The sequence below is a fragment of the Cricetulus griseus genome, assembly GCF_003668045.3.
Source record: "Cricetulus griseus strain 17A/GY chromosome 1 unlocalized genomic scaffold, alternate assembly CriGri-PICRH-1.0 chr1_0, whole genome shotgun sequence".
NCBI classification, from domain to species: domain Eukaryota; kingdom Metazoa; phylum Chordata; class Mammalia; order Rodentia; family Cricetidae; genus Cricetulus; species Cricetulus griseus.
In genome coordinates, this window is record NW_023276806.1 from 237,635,956 (window position 1) to 237,645,764 (window position 9,809).

The 9,809-nt window shown below is 36.8% G+C and overlaps 1 non-coding gene across 1 annotated transcript; it reads left to right on the plus strand.

Annotated features, from left to right (window-relative positions):
• Positions 1–7,452: 7,452 nt before the first annotated feature.
• LOC113833313 lies at positions 7,453–7,556 on the plus strand. The gene has a single exon (XR_003480939.1). It is a non-coding gene; the product is annotated as a U6 spliceosomal RNA (small nuclear RNA).
• The last annotated feature ends 2,253 nt before the right edge of the window (positions 7,557–9,809 follow it).

The following is a 9,809-nucleotide window of genomic DNA, read 5'->3' on the forward strand; positions in this document are numbered from 1 at the left end:
TGCATGGGGAGGAAGGAGGTAGAAAGGAAAGAAGGGGATGGAGATCAAGAGGACTGAGACGGAAGGGATAGAGGAGGGCAAGAAAGGAAATGCCTTGTTAGAGGGAGACACTACAGGGTTTTAGAAAGGTCTGGCTCAGGGGAAATGTTAGAGGATTCATTTTGATGACCCTAACTAAGAATCTAGGCAGTGGTGGAGAGTATGCTTCTGATGCCCTTCCCCTATAAGAAGATTGATGTCTATCTTGTTTACCATTCCTAGAGCCTTCATCCATTAGCTGGTCAAAGCATAAACAGTTACCCACAGCTTAGCACTGAACCTAATTGGAATCTGAATTACCCACAGCTTAGCACTGAATCTGGAATCTAATTGTGTAGAGGGAGGAGGAATGAGCAAAGAAGCCATGACAGTGCTGCATAAACCTGCAGAAACAGTTTACCTGACCTAGTGAGAGCATGGAGAACCTAGTCAGAAAGCTGGGGAAAGAGCATTGGACGGAACCAAGCCCTCTGAATGTGGGTGCCAGCTAAGAGGCCAAGACAGTCTATGGGATGTCTAACAGTGGGGCCAGTCTTCAACCCTAGAGCACAAATGGACTTTGGGAGTCCACTCCCTATGCAGGGATACTATTGTAGCCCAAATGCAGCAAGAAGAGGCTAGGTCCTCCTCCAAATGGTATGACAGACTTTAAGGTCCCTGGTAGAGGGCCTCAATATCCCTGGGGAGGGGTTGTGGGATGGGTTGGGAGCATTGGGGGGAACATGGGTGGATGGGAGGGCAAGGGAATGGAGGGATGGATATGTAAATATGAGTAGTAATTAAAGAATTTACAAAAGAGATGTATCAAAAAAGGCTTGCAAGTAGAAATATAATCAATAAAGAAAACCTAAACTGAGAAAAAAAGTTATACTTTGTCAGTTTGTTCAATGAATCATTTCCAAGGGATATGACTCAATAAAATTGTGAAAATAATTCTTTACTGTTTGTGAGCATGAAAAATATGATGCATATAAAATATAGTTTTGTTTTCTGTGAAGTTTCTCATGCATCTCTTTTTGTTGATTGGTTACAGTGTTTATGTATCATGGGATGCTGAGAGATCAGACATGAATTTGATTTGATAATAATGTATCAGCTATTATCTTCATTGGAATTTGAATTTTTCCACATAAGCATGTCACTTTTGGTCATTATAGAAATACAGGTTGAAGAAAAAGATAAAAGGATATGATATCCCTTATGAATTTGTTTACATACTAGTTAGGGAAATTAAGGGTAGACCAACAGTTACTTCAATGACTCTATATAAAACAAATTGAAATGTGTATTCTTAAGGTATGTTCTCCAAATGTAAACATAGTTTCATAGTAACAGGCATTATAATCTAAATTACTATTAGATTGAAAGCTAAAATTGAAATTAAATCAACATGAATTTTAGTTGAAAATCTGTAAAAACAATTCTTGTGAAAAAACAGAATGTACAAAAACCCAGAATAAAAAAATAGAATTACCCACAGAACATAGATAAAAGGATTGAATATGGACACTCTCTTCTTATAGAATACCTTTGTTGTTTGTAGTTCTTTCTCTATGACCTAGGCCTGTTCAGACGCAGCCTATCCATTAATGGATTTATTACTATTGTCTTTTTTCACATCCTTTTTAGGCAGCCATGCTGATGAAACTTCATGAATGTAGCTTCTGCCATTTATAATATCATATATCATAATCATATATCATAATCATATATCATAATCATATATCATAATCAGACATCATAATCTCATAGCTAGCTCCCTATCCCTCTAGCCTTTACAATATTCTCCATCTTTTCTTCTATAATGATCCCTGAGCCTTAGGTGCAGGAACTGTAGTATAAATATATGTAAGGAATGAGCTCTAAAACTCTCCAGTATGATTGGTAGAATTTTCTGTAATGCGGTTTTGTCTATTACAAACAGAAGTTTCAGCAATGAGGGGTGGAAACTACAATTATCTGTAGGTATAAGGACAACACTTTAGAATGTATTAGGAACACACTCAAAAAATTAAAAATATAAGCCATAAATTTGAAAAAGCGTTTGAAAGGAGGATAGGGAAGAGGGGAATGATTCTATTATCTTATATCCAAAAGTTACTTAAAAATAAATACAAAGAGTAGAGTTTGTCAGCCTTGGATGGAGTATTATCTTGAGAAGATAAGGATATTATCTGCATGTTTTAAAGACAGAAATGGTATTATTAATTTTATGATTTGAAGCAAGTAAGTTATTTAATCTAATGTTTGTTTTATAAACTAAAAATATCACTATTATTTAGACCTTCAGTTCTGGCCATTTATGTTTCATGAAAAACAAATTGAATTATTGGATGAACAAATAGAGCAACCATGCCCCATGAGAGCCTCAGTGCTTCCTAGGTTGACTAGAAAAAGGCAGCAAAAACTTTAATTAATTCTGTTTTCTTAGGCTTCTATACTATGCCCTTGATACTAAATTTCCTGTTGTTTTGGTTTAGGATTTGTTTGAAGTTATGAATCCTTTGAGAAGAGAATGAAATATTTGCTTCTAGATATATACAGGGCATTATGATATTTGAAGAAGGAAAATCCTAATTTAATGTAGTGGGAAGAAACAGTTTCAACTCGTCTTTAATAAAAAGGGCTTCAGAGGTCAGGATTTTCTGTTAGAATTCAAAACAACTGTAATAACCAGACACTAGATAGCAATATAAACATTATTCCTTGGGGGAAGTATGAATGCTTAAAATAAAAATGCTGCTTGGATAGAAATATGATATTTCATCAGGCCAGAAAAGAATGTGGCCAGCTGTATACAAAGTGATTTACTATAAGGCAAGATTTTTCCCACATGCTTAACATTTTCTCTTTCTCATAGGGTAGCCACAGTCATGACATTAACTGTTTCTTAAAATTACTAGTGACACTGAATTTCCTGAATGCAACAATTACATAAATTTTAAAATAGACAAATCAAGTATGATCTAGTGTTTGCAAAATGCAACATTCATTTCTTACATATTTTGGAGTTTTGTTCATAATATCATGAGGTATTTTATAATAGAAACATCTCAGAAGAATTAAAAACAATATTGCTATGTGATTGTAATCATACACATGCTATTGATCAGAACAAAATTCCCATCATTAACATTACACTATCTAGCCAGAGGGGGGCAGGTGGACTCTCTTCTGGAATTCCAACCCTGCCACATGGTGCCATCCTTCAACTTGTCTCCATAATCCTCTCAAATACATTCAAATTAAATGCCACTTGGGCTTTTCTTACATATTTTCAAGTTCACATACCAGTTTGAGATGCAGCCTTGGCTACCCTGTACTGAAACTTCTCTGTGTTGACCTGAGGAAATATTTCCTATGCAATTTTTCCTCAATGATTATTTATCATGGCTACTTTTTCAGGCCCGGTTAAGCAGCATCAATTGTTTCCATAAAGCATTGAAAGTTTCACTTCCACAGACCATTAATTCACATATATTGCATGAATAGCCCCCAATAGAGTCTTCAAAAGACTCTCAATCTTCCCTCAGAAATTCCACAAGCTAGGCCTCCATATCTGAATGTCTTTCAGGATACTTTTCTTCTAGGCTACCATAGAGCAGCCCTGAAGCTCTGAACCTGCAATTGCTTTTCAGTATTCATTACTTTTCTGTTACTGTGATAAAAACACCTTGACTGAGGCAAGTTATAGAAGAAAGTGTTGAGAGTTGGAGGCCATAATGGCCTTGACAACATGACAGCAGGCATGGCAATTGGAAGATAGAGCTAAGAGTGCACATTTTAGCTTCCAAATCCCATCCTCAATTACATACTTCCTCCAATAAGGCTGAACTACCTAAACCTCCCAAATAGCATTACTGTTTGAATACTAAGTGTTCAAATGCCTGAGACTATAAGGGTAATTTCTCAATTAAACCCCAAATACTTCCATAATCTTCCCAGAAAAAGGACACTTCAGGCCTATGATGCTCCTTCTGCTCTCTTGGTAGTTATTTCTGATAATGTAGTTTGCTTCTTAATGCAACTATAAAACACAGACCAATGGCCAATGATCAATGACCATCTCTAATAGGTAGTCACAGACAGTCTCCTTGTCCTTCTCTAGGAGATCAGCCACTATTTCCAACCTCCCTTAAATCAGAAAATGGGCCTGAGTTCACTTTTGAAATCTTCCAAAATTTATTGAAAAATCTCAACATCCCACAGTGTTTCCATACCCTTTATCCTCCTCAGTCCTCAGGCAAGTTCAATCACTCTCTCCAAAACATTCTTATCAAGCACTCACAAGAACACCATGTAGATTGGATAAAACTCTTACCCTTGGCTCTCCTGGGACTGACAGCCAACCCAAAGAAATATCTTTCTATCACTCATTTTGAGTTCATGTATACATTGTCAATTCTGCCTCCTGGTCTCATGCCTCAGCTGTTACCTCTCCCCTACCACCTTCTTACCCCATTGTTATGTCATCTCATTATGCCATACCCTCCTCTGGAATTTCAACCAACACTATCTAACTCAGCATCTTCCTGACTCCTTTCCTCCCCAATTAACATTGGGCACTTGGTCTTCCTCTCTCCTTCTGGTCATGATGCCCTTCTCTTTCACCTAAATGGACAAGCCACTTCTGGATCTTCCTTATTACCCTAATCATTGCTGAGATTCATGGTTTCATTCACTGAAATAACCTTCCCCATTTCAAGCTCTTTATGTCACCATCATAAGATTAGCCACTTTTTTATATTTGAACCCAACAGGGTCTTACTGCCTTAGAATTCAGAAGATACCAAGGTCAAATAGCTTTCTCAGAGGAGCAAGGCCTCATACATCTGTCGAGACTCAAGTGTGTCCCCATTGGATTATGCTATACTTTTCCTTTTCTACCTTCTCAGTTCACTACTGTGATTAGCAGACTACATGTGTATATTTGAGGTTCAAGAAACTTACATTCAACATTTCACCCAGACTATGCACATGGTGAATCTAGAAACTGCTCAATGGCAGGTAGCAAGTAAGAGACAATTTTCCTTATAACAACTACATCACTCTCTACCATAATTCTTCTTTTTGCATGCTTTCTCTATCATCAAACTAGAAGGGTGATATTCCACCTTCCTCAGGGAGAAATGTCAACCAATCAGGTATAGTAAAAGTCAACAGCAGACAACTCTAGACAGATCTCCAAAACATAACATCTTAGTGGCTCTGGTCTATGGATTGTTGACAGTCCAATATGGAATTGGATACTGCCTTTCTTAATCTCCTTTCCCTTCTTTTTCCAACTGCACTAATGGTATTCTGTCTTATAAACTTTCTGTCTAGATTTCTTCAACAACAAATCCAAAAAATTTCTAGTCAAACCTTTAATCACTTGCTATTACAGGATCATCATCCCTTAACTACTGGACCAGAGGCCTATGGCCCTAAAATTACACAAGGATATCACTAGCAGCTTGCCCCATTGAGGTCAACACCCTCCTGTTACAGGAAATAGTTTAATGATAATGTCACTTTCTCATGATAATGTCACTCTCTCTTCTGATCCATGATTAGTTATCAATAGTAAGCAAAAATGAGAGAAATGTAGGTGAAAGAGATCATGGAAAGAACATTCTTTCCTGACTTGACCAAAAGACCTGAGGAGAAAACATCCTACTTCTGACTAGACCAAGGGCACCTGAAACTTGAGAATCCCTGTCACTGTAATACAGCTTTAAGGGCCAAATACTTCCTGATTCTCTATATTTTTTAACTGGCTTCTTGCACAGCCCTCCCTCTGCTATTTCATTTTCCATTCAGAGGTAGCTGATATTCTGTTTCTCCTTAGAAAAGCTTCTGTGCAGGAAAACCTTTTAAAATATGGCCCATATATATATGTGTGTGTGTGTGTGTGTGTGTGTGTGTGTGTGTGTGTGTGTGTGTGTATGCATGGAAAGGGATAATAAAATACATGTATCATTAATGCATACTGGTAAAAGCAAAATTAAGAGTAATATTTAAAAAGAAAATAAAAAACCAAAACCAAAAAATAAAAACATTTAAAATAATCATTTAATCATTTATAAATCCTAAATTTAGAGTCAATTCCCATTTAATTGTAGTTCAAATTTGATATATACATCTATCTCATGTTGACTTATACAAACAGAATAACTTTATACTTTGTGGAGGCTACTTGATAATACTATGTGAAATGAAATACTATGACCCACATTTTTCTTCATCTGGTTGCATAGCATAATTCATTGATATCAAAAAGTTTAATGTAGAAAATGGATCCTAGGATTTAATTGCATGTTGTCAAATTAACATTTAGAGTACTTTTAACATTTGCTTCCTTTTTGTTAATTAACTACCTAAAATTTACTTAATCATAATGGACAATCAGTAAAACTTCCTTAAAGAACAAATATATTTGATAATGACAATTAGGCTGCTAGACATTAAGTGCAATAAGATGATGAATATTATTTCCTACATCCATGCCACACAATTTTATATTTCTCCTTCTACTCATTACTTAAATATAATTTTATTTGTTTTATAATTCCAGCTCCCAAACATTTCATAAAGAATTTGAACAGTGTTGTAATATTTTATAAATATAATATGTCTCAATATTCTATATTGAAGCACAGCACTTTAAACCAGTTGACCTTTGGTAAAATGCCAATCTTGATTATAGCGAAAATATGATCAGCAGTTGTCAGACTTAGAGATTATGAAGCCAAGGAAAAGTGAAACATGAAACTCAGTGATATTGTGGTAAGCCACAGCTTATTGACTGCAGTCAAGTCACATCATAAAACTGTCATTCAACCCTGGGAATGAGAGAACTAACGTGCCTTATCTAATTTTTCCCTGAGTGAAGTTTGTGGGATTATCTGACAACTGTTTTTTTGACAAGTGATATCAAATGAGCCCTTGTTTTTCTAAAAATAAATTGCTTGGGTGATATTTTTATTGAATTTTTCTTCAGTGAATAAATAAACAATATATAACTATTGTAGGTTAAGGAATATACTAAAGAAGATATTAGTACATACTATGGCAATGACTTGGTTCAAATATAAAGAAAATATAGACCTTAATGAAGATAAATAATCCTGTATTACTGGAAAGAGAAACATAGTCATAAGCTCTTTTAATCTTGATAAATATTGTTGGATAAAGACAGTGGAATTTCTCAGGGGAGAGATAATGTAAAAAAATAAATGTAAGGAAATTAATCTGTGAAATATTTGATGTATTATTGTCTGTGAAATGTAGATATTTATAAGCCAGACAGAGATCATTATTATCCTTAAAGAGAAACCACCCTTAATAGTACCAGAAGAGAAATAGTGACCTGAACTCTGGGAGTTGTAAAAATTAAAAATAAAAATAATTTTTGCATATATAAAATATGGGGTGCTTACTTCAGTAGCACATATACTAAAATTGGAATTATACAAAGATCAACTTGGTACATGTTGAAGGATTACAAGCAAATTTGAGAATCAGTCCATATTTTTAAAGCCACCGCCAGGTATTTGGCAGAGGGTGTCCATGAATGGAGGCTTAGAGGGGCAATTGCATGATGCTGTGAAGGTAAAAACTGGATTTCCTTGAATACTTCAAGATATTGAAGATGGAATGCCTTGGAATACCTACCAAGAAAAGCTGCTAATAGGGAATGGAATCATTCTAAAAGAAAGAAATATGTTGTAGTCAACAAGGCTGAAAGGAGTTTTAAATGACAACTCTCCATTAAATCCCTCCTCTCAGAGTTCTTCAAACCCGAAGAAGAGGAGGCAAAAAAAAAAAGTGTAACAGCCAGGAGGTATGCAGGATGCCAAGAAAAGATAGCCCTTTATATGAACTGGAGACCAAGGCAGCATGAACAGGGTCTGTATGTTTCTGAACCTGGGCCTGCATTTGTCCTAGAGTTTACAGAGAAATACATACATGTCTCTATGTCTAATCTAGAAGAAAGTTCCAAGGGAAAAACACTGGAAAATTAAAATTTACTTTCCTCCAAGGGCGTCTCATTGGGAAAACAATTTCTCCTAAAAGTAGGATGCATAACCACCAGCCAATGGCCAATAGAAAACCAATACAACAGTACCATTACAGGTTCTTTGTCTCGTAATATCATGTCAGAGCTTTTACCTTTTGTTTTTTAATTTTATCTTATTTGTACTTTTATTTTATTTTATTCACAGTTTTCTTCTCTCTTTTTATGCTACACATTCTTTGAATACATATTGTGGCTTCCAGTTTAGTGTTTTTATGAGATTCCTGAGTGAATTTGTTTCTTGCACCTTTTCTTGGTCTCTTTTTTTCTCTTTGCTTTGTGCTATTCTATTTAGTATTTGTGGCATTTTGTTTTAACCCCTTAGAAGCCTGTTTGTTTTCTATTAAAAGACAGAATAGAGGGGTGGGGTGGATCCAGACAGAAATGGAGGTAGGGAGGAACTAGGAGGAGTACAAGGAGGGGTAAAGCAAATCAGGATATGTTATCTGAAAAGGGAAACTCCTATTTTCAAAAAAACAGAATAATAATTTCATTTTATATTTTTTGTAGTGAGCTTAGCCTTTAACGGCTGAGCCATCCCTCCAGCCCTGGGTATTGCATTTTAAATACAAGTATTTTCTATTGTAAATTGACCATAAGAGAATTTTGGAGATCATCAAAGGTCCCTTTTACAATAATATGGGAAAGGTCTTAAGAGAAAAAAAAACAAATCATTTAGGTTATTGCTTTATATTCATGGTAATTTTTTATAATTTTATTTTATTAGTTCAAGTTAGGGAACAAGCTTGTTTCACATGAAAGTCCCTTCTCCCTCTCCCTCCCCTCACTCCCATCCCTCTTCCCCCACCCCATACCTTCCCCCCACCTCATCCATCTACCAATCCCCAGGCAGAGTAGGGCCCTCAACAGGGGCTCTGCAAAGTCCACCAAATCTTCCTGTACTAAGCCTTGGGCCTTCCCGATGTGTCCAGGGCCAGAGTGTATCCCTTCACGTGGGATGGGCTCTCAAAGGCCCTTCTTATACCAGGGAAAAATACTAATCCACTACCAGAGGCTCCCTGGAGTGCAGAGGCCTCCTTGTTGACATCCATGTTCAGGAGTCTGGATCAGTCTTGTACTGGCCTCCCAGACAGCATCTGGGGTCGATGTGATCTCCCTTGTTCAGGCCAACAGATTCTGTGGGTTTCTCCAACCTGGTACAGACCACTTCGATCTTCATTCCTCCCTCTCTTCAACTAAATTCCAGATTTCAGCTCAGTGTGTATCTGTGGATGTCTGTCTCTGCTTCCATCAGCCACTGGATGAGGGCTCTAGGATGGCATAAAGAGTAGTCATCAATCTCATTTTAGGAGAAGGGCATTTAGGTTATCCTCTCCACCATTGCCTGGATTGTCAGATTGTGTCATCCTTGTAGGTCTCTGGAGATCTCCCTAGTTCCAGATCTCTTCTGGGACCTATAGTGGCTCCCTCTAATATGATGTCTCTCATCTGGCTCTTTCTCCTCTATTCTTCCCCCAACTCAATATTTCTGCTCCTCCATTTCCTCTCCTCTACTCCTCTTCTCCTGCTCTTATTGTGGCAGCTCCCTCTCCCCTACCCTCATGCTCCCAATTAGCTCAGGATTTCATGCCACTTCCCATTCCTGGGGTCCATTTATCACTTAGAGTCCTTCATGTTTCCTAGTTTCTTTGGTGAAGAGGATTATAGGCTGGTAATCCTTTGCTCTATGTCTAAAATTCATATATGAGTG